The sequence below is a fragment of the Saccoglossus kowalevskii genome, chromosome 6 (genome assembly GCF_978046115.1).
Source record: "Saccoglossus kowalevskii chromosome 6, keSacKowa6.1, whole genome shotgun sequence".
NCBI lineage: Eukaryota > Metazoa > Hemichordata > Enteropneusta > Harrimaniidae > Saccoglossus > Saccoglossus kowalevskii.
The window spans coordinates 33443247-33462722 of NC_140646.1; the positions used below are offsets into that span (position 1 = coordinate 33443247).

General features: G+C 31.6%; 1 long non-coding RNA gene across 1 annotated transcript in view; it reads right to left on the reverse strand.

The window, feature by feature from the left end:
* Window positions 1–746: 746 nt before the first annotated feature.
* The window catches only part of LOC144359226 (uncharacterized), a 31045-nt gene continuing 12315 nt past the window's right edge, over window positions 747–19476 (reverse strand). The window contains exons 3-4 of the long non-coding RNA XR_014929717.1: window positions 16656–16749; window positions 747–874 (exon numbers count right to left, since the gene is read on the reverse strand). This is a non-coding gene — a long non-coding RNA (uncharacterized LOC144359226). The remainder of the gene's footprint in view (window positions 875–16655; window positions 16750–19476) is intronic.

The window sequence follows — 19476 nt, forward strand, 5'->3', positions numbered from 1 at the left end:
TCAAATTCTTATAGAGACGATCTGGATAACTTTGAGTATCTTTGACTATGTTTAAATAATTGTTTTCAATATTTTATTCTGATAATAATTTAAGCTATTAGTTTTGGCAGCAAAATTTACAGTGCTTCTTTAATGTAAAAAAAAGGATTTTCTTTTGTGTTCCAGATTTTGAGTGCCAAATCATACAAATATTAAATTTCACTACCTAAAACATATTTTATATTATATGTATTATAACATTTTGCAATCATAAGCAACAAACCTTTGCATAAAGTAATATATTATAGAAATTGTGCTATACGTACATGAAGTTGAGGGTACACTATAAAGTGAATTTCTTGATTTCAAGACAGTGATTAACTCTTTGAATACTGTGGAATACTTTATTTTCGCTGGAATTAATTTTCGCTGAAAAGGCTTTTGGGGCGTTTTGCTTGGAATTTATTTTCACTAATTTTTGATGAGTTTAATGTGAAATATAGGAAAAAAAGTATATTCACTAGATTTTATTTTCACTGAATCATCCCTTCAGCGAAAATAAATTCCAAACGAAAATAAAGAATTCTACAGTACAATATATATTTATTGCCTTTCACAAAATAAACCTGCATAACTTCTTTTGTAATTGTTTTATTTTTGTCGTGACTTGCAAATGGAAATTGTTGTCTTTTTGGTCCAAAATTAATGAAGGAAATACAGACAATATGGGGAGAAAAAATGTGTAATGAAAAAATAAATACCTTTTCGTTCAGAAGTGTGTAAATGATGTAATGAAGTCATTGCTCACTTCTTTTACAATAGACCATTGCAGGTTTCTGGTGGATTTTCTGTGCAACATATGCAACTCTGTTAGGATTTCAAATCAAACACTCGCCTGCAAAAATTTGGTGTGATCGGTAGATGTTTGAAGGACTATTTTTATTAATATATGACTATCGGTAACTATGAACTAGAATGACATAGTGGGATCGCCTTATGTTAAGACAATTATTTCTGTGTTTTATGCATATACCTGTATACATCCATCCTTCAGAACTATAGTTCATAGTTCTGTGTACTCAGTGGTTTTGCAGAGTGCATCCCCTTTATTGGAAATAAATATTTCTAAGACTATGCACTGGTGTGTCTATATCATAAATTATATGACTAACTATGATGAGCAAAGTGGTGCATTTGATAACTTAATCAGACAACAACACAGTGTGGTAAATAGTTACTTGGAGGACTATTTCAAGCACTTATTATAATATGACTAGATATGAACTATGATGAAGAAAATGGTGCATTTGGTAACTTAATCAGACAACAACACAGTGCAGTAAATAGTTACTTGGAGGACTATTTCAAGCACTTATAATATGACTAGATATGAACTATGATGAAGAAAATGGTGCATTTGATAACTTAATCAGACAACAACACAGTGCAGTAAATAGTTACTTGGAGGACTATTTCAAGCACTTATAATATGACTAATTATGAACTATGATGAAGAAAATGGTGCATTTGATAACTTAATCAGACAACAACACAGTGCAGTAAATAGTTACTTAGAGGACTATTTCAAGCACTTATAATATGACTAATTATGAACTATGATGAAGAAAATGGTGCATTTGATAACTTAATAAGACAACAACACAGTGCAGTAAATAGTTACTTAGAGGACTATTTCAAGCACTTATAATATGATGAACAAAATGACAAAAAAAAATTTCTTAATTAACTATCTGCAAGTTGATGGCGTAATTTGACAATTCTACAGGACCCATAGATTACAAGACCTACCATATTAATGAAACCCAGATTTATGTGATAGTTGACAAGATACAAGATACTTGTTTGGTGACTGACTATTGCTGTACTTGGTAATGATCTATCAAAACAAATTGAACGCATGATAGCATTGATTGCTGCCCATAAAATATGTGGTTTGTGCAAGCAGAATGCCAAAAAACTCAGTCAATCATTCCCACAGTTGAGGGTCACTAGTTCTTTTCCTCTTGTTGAAAGCTACTGTAAACTGATTCATTTCAAGAGAGAAAAATGTTCATGAGTCAGAGAACAAAAAGATCAATACTGTAAAAGACTTTATTTTAGCTGGAAGTACCGGTAATGTTTGCTGAAAAGACTTTTGGGGTGTTTTGTATGGAATTTATTTTCATGAGTTGAATGTAAAATATAGAAAAGAAGGTATATTTGCTCGATATTATTTTCACTGAATCATCTCTTCAGCAAAAATAAAATCCAAGCGAAATTAAGCTATTTTACAGTAAATAAATCAAAGTGGTATCGTAATCACAAATTTCAAAATCGTCAAATTATCATATCTTGAACACTGATTTTTATAAGACGGACGGGCTTTGATGTTTTTATAGAGTGGAGTCAATTTTTTTTGGGGGGGGGTAATTTTTTAAATAAGCATTTGATGTTTGTTTTTTGGAGAAAAAAAAAACATGCAGACAAATATACTGATACTTAATTAAATTATTTTTTTTCCCACCTTTATGAATGAGTTGTATTATCCAATATTTTACTGAAAAATATTAAAACTGTAGCGTAATAATTGTTGATAATCAATTCATGGGTACTGGAAGATGTTGAAAAATGTTAGAGTAACATTTTTATTAATATTTCTATAATTTCATTTCCCTGAAATGTTGAGAAAGTCTTGAAAAAAATGATATAGATTTATTTGGAAAAATGGCAAAAAGTTGACTTTTGCAATAAAAGGCAGAAATACTCAACTACAGATGCAACTTGGAATTTTAAATTAATTCAAGTTCAATATGATCAAAGTTTACTAGTTTTATGATTCATTCTATTTTTTGCTAATTTTGGAACCTGCTGCACACAAAAATCATTAAAGAAAATTACGATTTTATGAAATCCCATGATAATGTTTCCCGCCAAATTATTTTTTCAAACATTTTGCATATTTCTTTGTTAATTTTAGATAAAATGGACAGAGTTTGTTTGTTTTATTCTATCAGTAATTTACTAGAAGATGTTTTAGGCATGTATGAAGTCCTATGGTTCTTCAACAGCCACCGTTGCCTGGGACAATCTTGCATGAATCTTTAAGTTGTCAAGTTATTCCCAATATCCTTGGTCTACAAAATTACAAAAGGAATCTTTTGTGTTTATGTAAACTAAGTTAACTAGTTTCTATCAATGAATTCCTAGAAGAAGTTTTAACTCTGTATCAAGTCCAATGGGCCTACAACAGCAACTGTAGCCTTTTTGGCAAGAAGTAATAATCAATGTCTGGGACCGTGTTTATGAATAAAGTTTTTAGTCTTGACAGTCCATCAGTCCTATAACAGTAAGCAACACCAACTCAATGAAGAATGGTTACCTGAGCCATTAAACGTTTAAACGCCAATACAATAGATGACATTCCTATGTTGTGTAATTACAATACATTGCAATACAGCCATAAAGTCTGTCACAGTTATTTACTAATCACTATTGTATCTATGTTCAAAGTCTATAGCTTCCTTTAGTGTTTGGTCAAATCATGTCGCCTGCCATAGACCTACTTGAGACTATTTACTTCCATGTATCCCTCCTCTACTTTAACATGGGAACAGTGTAAACATATCAGCATAGTTGGTAGACTGCCTAGGTGAACTGTCACTATGATCAAATTGTCTGACATTTCTACCCACATGTTTATTATTATAATCTCAACTTCCTTCACTATATATTCACATAATGAATTTTCACATTTTTCTGTATTTTTTTTTTGTACCAAAAACGTTAAAGATCTTTAGCCAATGGAAAATATTGTGCATTGAATAAACAAAGAAATTATGAAAAAATACATACAAATTTGAAAATTTAGATGGAAAAAGTAAAGGCATGCAAAGGGTTTCAGTTGAAGATAAAAGAAATTGAATTATTTTCATCATCACGTGAGAACAAAGATGTTTCTTTGTACCTTACATGAGTAGAGCTTGAGCTTGAAATCACTGTCTGTGATTGGATGAAAACATCATGCTGTGTCACTTCCAGTGATTGGATGACTCAAATCACATGACTTGTCTTACCCATGATCCTTTGCACTTGACCAAACTTCAGTGCACATTACTTAACCTATCCATGTATGAAAAAATCAAACTACTCAATCACCTGTATGGATTTCCATTCATTATGAACGTCAACGTTATTGTTAACAGTCTGGTAACCTGACTACTAGTATTTTGTGTACAGAGAGGAGAACTCTTAAACTTATAGTGCAGTGAAATGCTGTTTAGGGATTAACCATTTGAAAACTAGCGGTGCAGGACATCAATGTACATTTTATTTTCAACAACAAAATAATAATAAATGGTTTTTTTTTTTAATTTCTCTTCATTGTTTTATTATGCTGCGTAGTTATTTTTTACTTCTTCTACATCAACTAATCCTCCGAAACTCCCTAGTTTTCCAAATGGTATGACCCTTATTATCTTCTTCTATTTGTAATCACATAATATGTATAGCCCTACCGTTAGTTATCAAACGTGGTGAGATTTACATCACACTACCATGCATCAAAATGGTGGTTGCCAACCCTTATATTCATCAACCCTTGGTTTTAAGTTAATGTTCAAGATTTGAAACTGAAATTGAGCAGGCATGTGATTTATTTTCTTCAAATAACCCAACTGTTATTTTGATGGACGGGGAAATTGATCTTTGGCGTTGCTCTGAAAGCCATGTATTGATTACAAGAAATGGAGGAAATCAGTCAGATTATTGGAGTAATTGAATTTCCAGCCAACAAACCCACAATTGGGTAATGTAGTGGTTTTAAAGTATAGAGTCCATTTTCATTGTCAAAACTGTTTATGTTATGGACGCATTCAACCAGCCACAACAAATCAGGTACCAACCTCCATGTCTGAAGAAACCATTCAATTCTCAGTTACACTCCCCAACGATCAGTGCGACAAAACTACTCCAGCCCATGCATTAATCTAACATCAATTGTAGCTGGCATTAAGTCTATGAACGGCTGTTCCACATAGAGCCACCTGTCAATGTGAACATTTCAACATTTAATATAACAATGTCATTGGACAATGAATATAAGAGGTAATATGTGAGTTTTGTTTGTGAGTGAATCTGTGGATTAATGTTCCCTCCCTCCCTCAAATATAACCCTTAAATTTTTCACCACCAGACTTCCTTGCCCAAATTTGTCTCCACTTTTTTCTGATATTCTTCAATATTTCTGGAATTGAACCCTAATTTTCGAGCCAATTGACAAAATTTGAGTCAATTTTCAGTTCAGTTTCACCTTTCATAGGTTCACCAATCAAAGTTGATTTTTTAACAGTTGCATGTCTCTTAACCCTTTAACCACCAGACCAATTTTTTTTTTTATATATTCTTCAATATTTCTGGAAATGAGCCCTATTTTTGGAGCCAACAAACAAAATTTTGAGTAAAATTTCAGTTTTTACTTGTTTGAATCTTCACATTAATTTTGGTAAAAATCTTAACAAATCAAAGTTCAAAACTACTGGAAATTTTGGGAAAAATCCCCTTACTGAGAAGGAAAGACTTGCAGTAAAAGAAAAAAAAGAAAACTTTCATATGACTCCTTAATTTTGTGAGAGAAATTTACAGAATTATATAGTAGTAATGAACATTTAAAGTCAGTCACTATCCTTTCCATCTTTGCAGTCATGCATTCACCAACTTTTCTAGCGGAGAAAATTGAATGGTTTCAGTACGAAAAGTTAATTCCTCGCCAGACGCTTTTTATATAATGTGTGGCACCATCTGTATATATTTTTTCAATGATGTTACCTGCGAAAAGTTTTCAGATGACAAAGTTTTAGGCTTGAATTGCTCTTATAATGTCCCTTGGGCTTAATATACAATATTTACATCTTGTCAAATAGTTCACGTTTACAGCTTCAAAGATGGTGAAAAGACATAACCAACCACACAACCCTTAATCACACCCTGGGATGAGAAATTCCACAGTCAATCACAACAATCAGTAAACTGTTCATTTAACCCTATTGCTGTTAAACAGAGCGTCCAACAAGTAACCAGCCACAGAAATCAAGTAGTGTTGAGACCACTCGTATCTTTATCCAGGCAATCAAAAGTAGAAAAAAGAAACAGCAATCAGACAATATGAAAAATTTTAACTTTGTCCATCGTGTATAAAATGTAGTTTACATCTGCTTCTTTTCAAAGAATAATGGGGATGAATATTTTATCAAATCTTGCCATCTGGGGGAATTTTTCCTATACAATATGTTTCATCTGTGGAGACATGCTGGATCTTATATGTAAATATATTGATTAAGTCATCTCCTGTTCCAACAAAACTACTTTTACTAATGTTTGAACGGAATTTACTGCTCTTTTTTATTCATCAGAAATCTGCTTAATCTTGAATCATTTATTTTGCAGCCCTGTCCCTCCATGCTCATATAACTCACCAAATCTATTACTGAAAGACTAACTAATGTATATTTTTTTTTTACATTATTGCAATTATTAATTCTCAAATTTCAAAGATACCTTTGTTTAATGTCTGTGTAATGTTTTGTTAAATAACCAGAACACATATAAGTTTTACAAATTTGCTTAGTTTTTATTCATTTCAGCAGAATTTCAGCTGTCTAGATACTGTTTTCATATGTGTGTTCACTTGCTTCTACAATGGGAATTTCGGTGCAGTATTACGTTACATAAGTACGTGATTTTCCATTATTATTATTTTCCAAGATATTGCGTTATGCTTTAAAGGAGTGGAACAGATGTCTGCTGCAAAAATCAAATGATTCTATTTTGAACTTAAATCTCTTTTTTTAAAATGGAAAATACCCGCAAAATACTTTTACATTTATTGAATCACACACAATGTTTTTACGCTACTACATTACAAACCTTTGTTTGTCATGTTTTTACGTTTAGATTTCACTCATAATTCAGGATCTCTATTAAAAATGAAAAAAATGCAGCTCAAGTCCCTTTGATGACTTTACAAGAAAACAAAACTAAGGAATGAAATCAAAATACAGATACTCATAAAAAAAAAATAATAAAATTAGCAATGTTTCTATATTTTTTATGTGAGCATCTATAGTGTGTTGAATGGGAGTGAATTCATCACATCGATTGTATATCTGTAGTAAGTCATTCATATAATGATAGAATCTGGTATTAAAATAGTCATTTCATTTTGTGGTCTTTCAAATGAAACGTACTAACATTGATCTAATCAAGGGATAGTAATTCATTCAACTTTCAAACTGTCATGTACCAGTTTTAATTTTCTTTTTACATGTTAAGTATTAAATTGAAATGAACAGTCAGTCTCCTGATGATGAGATCTTGTAGAATATTGTACCTTTGTTGGCTGTTGGCTTTATACATCAATCTAAATTTACATCAGTTGCTGTTTGCTGTATTATGATACACAAATATGATTTGACCGGTGTTTCCCGTTCTCTTATATTCTATTCTATTTAGGACTGGGCTATTATATTATAATCAGATCTATTCTGCTTAATGCAGCTACACAGGTCTATTCTATTCTATTCTATTTTATTTTATTTTATTTTATTTTATTTTATTTTATTTTATTTTATTTTATTTTATTTTATTTTATTTTATTTTATTTTATTTTATTTTATTTTATTTTATTTTATTTTATTTTATTTTATTTTATTTTATTTTATTTTATTTTATTTTATTTTATTTTATTTTATTTTATTTTATTTTATTTTATTTTATTTTATTTACTTTACTTTACTTTACTTTACTTTACTTTACTTTACTTTACTTTACTTTACTTTACTTTACTTTACTTTACTTTACTTTACTTTATTTTTTTTTATTTTATTTTATTTTATTTTATTTTATTTTATTTTATTTTATTCTATTCTATTCTATTCTATTCTATTCTATTCTATTCTATTCTATTCTATTCTATTCTATTCTATTCTATTCTATTGTGTTTCTCTTCAAATCAGCATATTCTATTCTATTCTATTCTATTCTATTCTATTCTATTCTATTCTGTTTCTCTTCAAATCAGCGTATTCTATTCTATTCTATTCTATTCTATTCAATTCTGTTTCTCTTCAAATCAGCGTATTCTATTCTATTCTATTCTATTCTATTCTATTCTGTTTCTCTTCAAATCAGCATATTCTATTCTATTCTATTCTATTTTATTCTATTGTGTTTCTCTTCAAATCAGCGTATTCTATTCTATTCTATCCTATTTTTATTCTATTTTATTCTATTCTATTCTATTCTATTCTATTCTATTTCTCTTCAACATATTCTATTCTATTCTATTCTGTTTCTCTTCAAATCAGCGTATTCTATTCTATTCTATTCTATTCTATTCTATTCTATTCTATTCTATTCTATTCTATTTCTCTTCAACATATTCTATTCTATTCTATTCTGTTTCTCTTCAAATCAGCGTATTCTATTCTATTCTATTCTATTCTATTCTATTCTATTCTATTCTATTCTATTCTATTCTATTCTATTCTATTCTATTCTATTCTATTCTATTCTACATTACATCATTCTGGCCCACTACTATACATATTGTACTTTAATTGTCACATAATTTTGACTTTCAACTAGTCTGAATTCAGAGAACAAAAACTGTTGTAAAATCACTGTATTTTTATTTTGTTGCACGTATTCCATTCTGTAAATAATTTCTAGTACAATTGTTTTGCTTTCAACATTACAATGTATTAGTATATGTAATGGACAGTAATGCGCAAAGCAAGATTCTAATATTCATAACGAATTTTAAATCCTTAAAAGCTTTGATGTGCAAATAAGCGTCAAATAACCCGAAAAAAAAAACAATCCGGATAAACTGAAAATGATTTGATCTTTCATCACATTTAGCTGACCTTAGTTGAAACGCCTTTACTCACTTCATTAGCAATTAAATGAGAGAACATGGTAAAGCTGGAGGAGTTGAAAATCTGATTCCATATACTATATTCATCCCCTACAGGTGTAATATAAATGAATTAAAAACTGTTTGTAGGTAGAGAAGAGAGAGTAGGATAGATGTAGTCTCTAATGGCATGGTAAATGTTTTAAGTTGGTCACAGTTGTTTCCTAATAATTTGATAGAAGCTACATTTTCCCCTGATGTACCCGTCAGTGTCACGTGTCAACTGTATACAGTAACTTTATCTCCAAACATACAACTGATACATGCCATCGCTTGACACTCAATTTTGTCTCCATGTTCTTTTATTAATGATTAGTACGTTTGTTTTTCATCAAAGAGGCCTTTCCATCAGTTTAATTTTTCCCTGCGTCTATGATTTATGTTATAATCCAGTAATATAACAATGAGAAAGGTCAGACTTTGTCTTAAATTATGAACGACTTAATTGATGCTGGGACTGCAAAACTTATAATCATAGAATTCACATAGACATAAGTTTTTAAATATTATTTAAACTAAATAATTTCATATTTTTTTAACTAAATAATTCATATTGTGGTGCAGTATACATCTAAAAGTATGAAACAATATTCTTTTACACTTAAAATTAAAAAACAATTTCTGAACCTGACAAAATCAATTTCTTCATTTTGTTATTAGGAATTATTAAGAATAAAAACCCAGTCTGTGTTTCAATTTTTCAAAACTTGTAGAAATAATAGTATGTAATAACCCCAATGCTCTCCACAACAGAACCAATGATAAATCATTCCGATATTTTTGTTAGAATAAGAGACAATATGGACAATTTTGAGTATTTTAAATTTATTTATTCCATATACCAGATAGCAAGAAAAAAATGAAAGTGTTTTCATTGAATGAATACTACGTTTGCTGCCCCAATTTTTCAATAAATCATACTCTAATGCTTTTATCAAGACACAATATCAAAAACAAATACTGTTCAAAAATATAGAAAGTTATCCATGTTTCCTTTTTAAGGTAAAACTCAGTTAATTTTGTTGATTTTAAATTTGGATCCAACATATTAATAATGTATGTTGAGAGAATGGTTGTCTTGGACTTCCAAGACTTTAAAAGAGTGGCGGAATGTTGTAGCATAAATGGGAAAATGTAATAGTATAGTGCTTAATGTAATATTTATGGATAAAGTAAATGAAACCAGGGCTAGTAGGTATATGCAAAATGTATGATGTTCACTCAAAACATGTTACATAGAAGATAGGCAACTATGTAACTTGAGAATACATTCAATACTTAGCCTAGTAATAACTACAACTGACAGGTCAGGGCCTTTTACTACCTCAACAAGAAACAGTCTACACAACTGTCAATTGGTGAAACTACTTTTGCAAGATATTCTAGCAGTATACTTTTGTACAATTTTTTGTAACTACCTGTGAATTTAAAATTTCAATGACAGATTTTAATACTTTAATGGCAAAGCTACATTTGCAATTTGTTCTCCTGGGTGTCTGAGTAGTTTTTTCTTCAAGACTAGGGAGCCTTTTTCACCAGCTCTTCACTTAGGTTTGTTAAAAATGTAAGCCCTGTGTATAGGGACTTTGTATAGGGCAATTTCAAATGTAAGCAGAGAGGTATAAAGTTTTCAAACAAATTCTTAAATAATATTAAATTTGCTGTATGCTGTTTTCCTTAACTACCAAAGATTGTCTCATAGGCTTACAGTATCACTGAAATTGTTAGCCAATCACTATTAAGCTACCTTATTTGGCAATCAAGCTAACCAATAGAATCTTTTGTACTATGTAAAACCTGTAGTTGTATAGCCAATAATATGAACAGTCATCTGTGAACAACCTAAGCTTTATACAATTTAGATTGACATGCCTGTAGAGATAAAACGTTTTATTTTTGGCTTTCTTTATTCATAGTAATGGAAAATAAAGAAGAAAAATAACAAATTCAAAATTACACAGAACTGGTTGCAATCAGAAATTGCAATAAAAGAATTCACATTCCTTTCTCATATTGTTAAATTTAACTAGAAATTCATCCCACTGGGCCATCATTGATATATTTTGAAAATGGCTGATTGTATTCAAGAACTATTGACAGTTTTCCAACCTGTAGTTCAAACGATTTGTCAAAATGTCTGTAAATTGTCTATGTTAATAAGACTTGGCAGCCCTGTTTCAATACTGCATGTGAACATTTCCCAGAAGATTGTCTTGAAAGTTTGGATTTTTGCTGATTACTATTACACCGAGATTGACAAAGACAGCAGCAAAATTGAAAGAAAAAAGATTTCTCTGCCAGTGGAATAAAATTGTTTGCCTCAATTAAAGATGTTTCTTTTTAACTTGTATTGACTTGCCGTATATACACTAGGTTGAAATACTGAGTTGTTTGCCATGTCAATCATTTAGTAGAGCCAGATACAATGACGTATTTGCTCCAATAGAGGAGCATATAAACTAAAAATTGCATGTCTTGTATACTGGATCAATGAAATAAGACTTATTTTTACCATAGAAACACATATGTATAAACGTACATAAGCACACGCGCTTCTAATAGTGTAAAGTACTTTATTTTCACTTAGATTTTATTTTTGCTGAAGGGACAAATCAGTAAAAATATAATCCAATGAAAATACCATTTTTCCTATATTTTACTTTCAATTCATAAAAAATCAGTGAAAATAAACTTAAACATAAAAACAGCCAAAATGTCTTTTCAGCGAAAAATAATTCCAGCTAAAATTAAGTATTTTATCGTAAAGCAAATACAATATTGACAATTCCTCTCAGGTCTGCAATTTTCAAGAGAAGTTTTAAGAATTTATCATGCATTGAAATTGCAGATTGAAAGTTCATTTCAGACACCAATATGTTCAGTTGTTTGGATTGCTTTGACTTAAAAATGCAATATGAATGGTAACATAATAGCATATTGATGACCAAATTAGATTATGATGTATCATTAACTAAAAATGCTGCTTTTAATAGAGGAAATATGGTACATGGACCTCTATTGGAGATGCACTTTTAATAGAGAGAGTATGGTACATGGACCTCTATTGGAGATGCAATTTTAATAGAGGGAATATGGTACATGTACCTCTATTGGAGATGCATTTTTAATAGAGAGAGTATAGTACATGCACCTCTATTGAAGCTGCACTTTCAATTGAGGGAATATGATTTTTACACTTCTAATAGAGTTCTAATGGTATGTGGTATTGGAAATGCACTTCTAATAGAGGGAATATGGTACCTCTATTTGAGATGCACTTCTAATACAGGGAATATGGTATGTGTATCTCTATTAGAGATGCACTTCTAATAGAGAGAATATGGTACATGGACCTATATTGGAGATGCACATTTAATAGAGAGAATATGGTACATGCACCTATATTGGAGATGCACTTTTAATAGAGGGAATATGGTACATGCACCTCTATTGGAGATGTGCTTCTAATGGAGCAAATATGGTACTATATTATTGTTCTTTTTTCTCAATGATTAAAATTATCTCATAGCTAGATATAACAACTCTTTAAAATGATACTGTATGAAGCAGGTAATGACCACCTTGCATACATCATACATAACTGCCGTCATGTGGTCATTCATTTATTGAAATGGCCTTCCAGTCACAGGCAGCTGACTCACTTTATATCTTCGTTATCTTCAGCTTTGCGTTAATATTTTGTTATTAATAAATCTTGTATATAATTGTCTGTGAATATCAAATTACTTTGCTCTGTTTAACTAAAAATAATTGTACACTAAAATGTTACCGGTACTCGAGATGAATACAATATCTTGTTTTGCAATTGCTGTGATTAGATTAACTAGCTTCACAAATCAAAAATGATGACATTAGTACGCTCTTTTCATATTTTAACCACTTTTAATCTGCTTATTCATCGGTTCAATGATTTTTCATAAGAACAAAATTGTACGGCGATATTTCATTCATTTTTATGATGCATAAATTCATTTTAACCATTAATAACAATTCTACTCCAGGCAATATTGGCACAAATTGCATAAAGTTTATTAATTATTATTGAAGTGCGGACATTTATCAAATTGTATCTTGAAAGGTGAATCTTGTTGTGATTATAGTTTTTATTGAGAACATTATTGAACCTGAAACAGGACTTATGTGCTGCATGCGTGGGTGTATGTATGTAATGAGTAGACAACTCAGGAGCAAATAATGTATATAGCAGTGTATGCTGCAGTTTGCTGTGAAATGAAACAGCTGAGGTAATTTGGATAAGTGTGTAAAGTGCAGCAAAGTGTAGTTGGTGTGTACTGCAGCACTGATTTGGATAAGTGTAAAGTGCAGCAGTGTGTACTGCAGCACTGATATTGATAAGTGTAAAGTGCATCAGTGTAGTTGGTGTGTACTGCAGCACTGATTTGGATAGGTGTAAAATGCAGCAGTGTGTACTGCAGCACTGATATTGATAAGTGTAAAGTGCATAAGTGTAGTTGGTGTGTACTGCAGCACTGATTTGGATAAGTGTCAAGTGCAGCAGTGTGTACTGCAGCACTGATATTGATAAGTGTAAAGTGCATCAGTGTAGTTGGTGTGTGCTGCAGCACTGATTTGGATAAGTGTAAAGTGCAGCAGTGTGGTTGGTGTGTACTGCAGCAAAGATTTTGATAAATGTAATGTGCAGCAGTGTGATTGGTGTGTACTGCAGCACTGATATTGATAAGTGTAAAGTGCAGCAGTGTAGTTGGTGTGTACTGCAGCACTGATTTGGATAAGTGTAAAGTGCAGCAGTGTGTACTGCAACACTGATATTGATAAGTGTAAAGTGCATCAGTGTAGTTGGTGTGTACTGCAGCACTGATTTGGATAGGTGTAAAATGCAGCAGTGTGGTTGGTGTGTACTGCAGCAAAGATTTTGATAAGTGTAATGTGCAGCAGTGTGATTGGTGTGTACTGCAGCACTGATTTTGATAAGTGTAATGTGCAGCAGTGTGATTGGTGTGTACTGCAGCACTGATATTGATAAGTGTAATGTGCAGCAGTGTGATTGTTGTGTACTGCAGCACTGATTTGGATAGGTGTAAAATGCAGCAGTGTGGTTGGTGTGTACTGCAGCACTGATTTTGATAAGTGTTAAGTACAGCAGTGTGGTTGGTGTGTACTGCAGCACTGATATGGATAGGTGTAAAATGCAGCAGTGTGGTTGGTGTGTACTGCAGCACTGATTTTGATAAGTGTTAAGTACAGCAGTGTGATTGTTGTGTACTGCAGCACTGATTTGGATAGGTGTAAAATGCAGCAGTGTAGTTGGTGTGTACTGCAGCACTGATTTTGATAAGTGTTAAGTACAGCAGTGTGGTTGGTGTGTACTGCAGCAAAGATTTTGATAAGTGTAATGTGCAGCAGTATGATTGGTGTGTACTGCAACACTGACATTGATAAGTGTAAAGTGCAGCAGTGTAGTTGGTGTGTACTGCAGCACTGATTTGGATAGGTGTAAACTGCAGCAGTGTGGTTGGTGTGTACTGCAGCACTGATTTTGATAAGTGTAAAGTGCAGCAGTGTGTACTGCAGCACTGATTTTGATAAGTGTAAAATGCAGCAGTGTAATTGGTGTGTACTGCAGCAAAAATTTTGATAAGTGTAATGTGCAGCAGTATGATTGGTGTGTACTGCAACACTGATATTGATAAGTGTAATGTGCAGCAGTATGATTAGTGTGTACTGCAGCAAAGATTTTGATAAGTGTAATGTGCAGCAGTGTAGTTGGTGTGTATTACAGCACTGATTTGGATAGGTGTAAAATGCAGCAGTGTGATTGGTGTGCACGACAGCAAAGATTTTGATAAGTGTAATGTGCAGCAGTGTGATTGGTGTGTACTGCAGCACTGATATTGATAAGTGTAAAGTGCAGTAGTATGATTGGTGTGTACTGCAGCACTGATATTGATAAGTGTAATGTGCAGCAGTATGATTAGTGTGTACTGCAGCAAAGATTTTGATAAGTGTAATGTGCAGCAGTGTAGTTGGTGTGTATTACAGCACTGATTTGGATAGGTGTAAAATGCAGCAGTGTGATTGGTGTGCACGACAGCAAAGATTTTGATAAGTGTAATGTGCAGCAGTGTGATTGGTGTGTACTGCAACACTGATATTGATAAGATCAGTGGCGTGATAGTGTCGCTTTCAAATTTCTCAATATTTCAAGTAAATATTTTGTTATCATATTATGTACAAATAGCAGTATACCACACCACTATAAAATGTCACCATTATCATAGTTGACATGCAATTAAGATAGTGTTTTTAAGTAGGTTTGAGTTGAATTGAAGCTTATTTGTCATCATCTTTATGTTTTCATTTTTATTGGTTCATGCCATTAGGGTATCAAAAATGGGGTCACAATTTCTTGAGAAAAAAAAGAATTTGAAATTTTGAGGAAAATGGCCAGCATTTGCATTTACCGATAGTCTATGCTCAAATAAAATCATCATATCTTAAATTTTTTCTCAGTGACAGGATGAAAAGTTTTATATGATATAATATATATTATTGATGTGAATTATGATAATGTTGAAACATTTGAAAAAAATGATATTTAATTTAGTCGGTTTTATGTGTGATGATAGTTTTCTATGATATACAATGGGATTTCTTTCCCACAATGCATTGCACATACATGTATGTGCCGTAACATACTCAGTAGTGCAAACTTTGAACTTGACTTGAACCTTAAATAACTCCCATGAAATTAGAGCATAGTATAAACTGTATACTGTAAATACATTAATTGTTTGCCAGGTTTTAATTTTGCTATTTTGACTAAATTAAAAGCGTGTGAACATGTAAAACAGCAATAAACTCATTGTTTTACTTTCAAATTTGTGAACTTAAACCACAGTGAATAAATCAAAATAGTGAAATTAAATTCAGTGAAAATAATTGGTTTTACAGTAATTTGGAAAATATTTGTAATTGAAAAACTTTCTCAAAGATCTATTCAAGGCATATATAATTTTGCTATGTTTAAAACTATGCAATTACACATATTTATACTCATAATATGACATTTTATTTGGAATTAACACAAATGTAGAACTTCAGAATGATCTGATTGGTCTAATCTTCCAAAAGACACCATTTGTAGCCTCTTATTGGCTGCTACATAGAGGTCAGAGGTCATGCAAGATAGTTTCATAATTCCAAAGTGGACAGTATATTACAATTGTTGGTTTTGGACCACCCAAGCTGTAGTTACATACATTTATTCAATAGGTTTTCATTGAAGAATATGAATGCAATATTTAATAAAAATAAGGAAACCTATTTTTGAAGAGGACAACTGTGTCTGCGGAAGGTTTACAATAAGTTGACAATCATGGTGGTGAAGAGGTTAACCAAATAACTACAGAAATTATAGTTTATGAAAAGAGGCCATGAAAAGAAAAAGTTCTGAAGTAGATTATGATTAATGTACATCATAAGTTTTCTTTTTTTTTAAATGATAACTCGTTCAAAATAGCACAGCAAGAAAAGTTTAAACTATTAAAATTGTAAATAATTTAGAGAAATCCGTACCATAGTGTGAACGTTAAACAAACAATACAAATCAAATCCCCCACTCCTCTGTCTCTTTGAGAATTAATAGGGAGGCTGGAAAAGAGAATTAATGCTTGTGTTTAGGGTAGAAATAAATTATACTTACGTAGTCCTTTACTTTTGCCACCTTTTCTTTGCTTCAATTAATTTTGCTATGGCGTATACTAAATAGGTCCATTCTCATTGTAGGATTTATTTAGCTGCAGGAAAACATAACATTTTGATTATGCTTATGGCTGCGAGCTCCATCGTTAAAAGTCACTACTCAGTGCCAAATTGCTACAAAAAGGAGTGAAAATGGGGCAGGGGTCAAGTGGCAATGAGTATTTTACTCACTTAATTAATCATGAGGCCACAAGGTCATGTGTAAAGTACTCTTCCAACAAAATTTATCACTGTTTCCGTGTAAAAAGGTCTCATTCTTTTCTCTTGTATTCAGGCGTCAATCAGGCTGCTCAGTTTTATTTTCATAAACTGCCGGAGGAAATAAAATATTGCAAATTTCATTGATGGGCTTTGCATTCTTTCTTGATGGTACACTGGGGGGGAATGTGATTGTATGGAAGCCAAATTATGACTTAATTGGTCTTTTAAGCCATTTTGATGTGTCATTTGTCGTATAATGTTGCTACAAGCAGTTTACATACATATAGTGGCCAGGTTAGGAATGCTACCACCATCCATTAGCTAAATCAGCTAATGACATCATTTCATGCATGTGTATTTTTCTCCCTGTTTTTTTTTTTCTTCTTTATCTGACAATTGACAGTTTGTCTGCTACCACGACTCTTGTTGACAGGTGTACAACTTTGGGTGGTTGACGCTGAAAGACGCAGGTAATCCACCGTATACCCCATCATTGACCCACAATATAATATCTTTATTTATGGTTTACCTCCTGTCACTAGGATTTTATCAATCTTTTTTTCTCAAAATTCATAAAAATACAAATTTGTATTCCCCCCTCCCTCAAACTTCTAACAGTCTAGATTTTTTTTCAATCATAAATAATATTTAAGTAGTCAGAATAATATGATTTACCTCCTAGCAAATATTTTATCAGTCTTTTTTTCGGCAAAATTCTTTAAATATGAAAATTGATATTTCTTCTCCTTCCAATATCTAACAATGAGGATTTTGTTTAATCACAAATCATATTTGTGTAGTGAGAATCATATATTCATCATTATCGTTTACTTACCAGAGTTAAAATTTTGTTATAATAATACTTTTAATTGAAAACATAACTCTATGTAAGATATGCAATTTTATACTGTAATGGAGAAATAGGACGCTGGTGCCACTAGTCTAAACTGTAAAATATTAATATTTTGTTCAATATTGATTCATTTAATTTTGTTTCTCCCGGATGTCTTTTTATCAAAGTTATGAATTTTCATTTTTATATTTAGTTAAATATTTTTGATTTACATGCTTAATATTTGGGATATTTATTTATTAATAGCTTTTTCCCTTGATTTACAAAAGGCATACTGAATTCACAGAGCAAAGTTTGAAATATACGTGTAAGTTTCTAATACTTTTTAAGTCACCTGGCCTTGAAAGGTGACTCCCGACTGGTGATTAGCATGACTAAGTTGACAGGTCATTCATTTCCATCTCATTTCTTGTTAACCTGCTCCGGAAATAGCTGCATAATTAAGCAAAACAATTTCCCAACAATTTTAGTGAAGATGTAAAATATAGAGTGAGAAATAAGCGAATAGGAGAAAAGGGTGACAGTTTACTGGAGACATTGACAGGTACACAACGACTTAGGTATTTAGCGATAAATAGCAGCGGGCTTCAAAAGTTATTGCTTTTTCCATAACACAAAGGCAACTTGAATTAATTCGACCATATCACCAAAAATGTCTTTTCTTGATCAAGCATAAAAGCATATGAAAGCTTATTTAGTAGATTGGCCACCTGATTTCCCAAAAAAGATTATACAATAGTAACAGGAAATGTGTACTTCTTCTCAAATATTTGACAATATAAGCAAATCAGTTCCCTAGTGAAATGGCCAAACAGTATGGCTATTTAGAGAGAAAATATGAAAGTTGCTACTAATGATTGTATAGAATTTTCATTTACGTCAGTGCTCCGTTTATGATGTTTTCTGAAAAGATATCGTTAAGCAGTAAGACGTGCAGTGGTTGCAATATTGATGTCCAATAACGCAGACACTTTTAGAATGATAAAAACTGAATGGGCTAGCACTGAGTGCCGACAAATCATGCGAATAACAATTTGTGAACAAAATTATGACTAAATTTGTTTTTCTTTTCAATATAATGAATGTTTTTCTTCTGATATTTGATTGAAAATAGGATTCATTATTATTTTTTACTCATGGGTTTGATTAATTTTACCTCTAGGGTTGTGTGTTCAACCATTTTGTCGTCAGAAATGCTGGATTATGGGAGATTTGCATCATGTCACCCGTCTTGCATTACCTGTCATATTAATAACCGATCACGTCATGAAAACCACTTTCGGTGACATTTTTGTTATCGGTACATTCATGTTCACGTCTGCAATCAGATTTATTCCTGTGAAATACCATATTTCACTTATCGGTACTAAAAATAGCATTGTTATTGTGCCGTGTCATGTTTGATATGGGTCCCATGCCACATATACAACGTGTGTAAAATACGTTGTTTTACATGAAATTCAAACACTCGCTGACTGTGATATTATAAGTTACGTTTTTTTCTTTCCCAATGATAAATTAAAATTTGTGCTAGCAAATTAGATTTCTGAATCTAAAATCAGTTTTCTATAAAAGAATATTGCAGATTTTGGAATACAATTAAGTGTTCAGCCTCTTTTCCACCACCAAATCGAAACAAAAAAAAAAATCGCAAATTTATCCTTCAGAAAGAAATGAATGGCAAGATAGAGAAATGAGATTAAGAAGT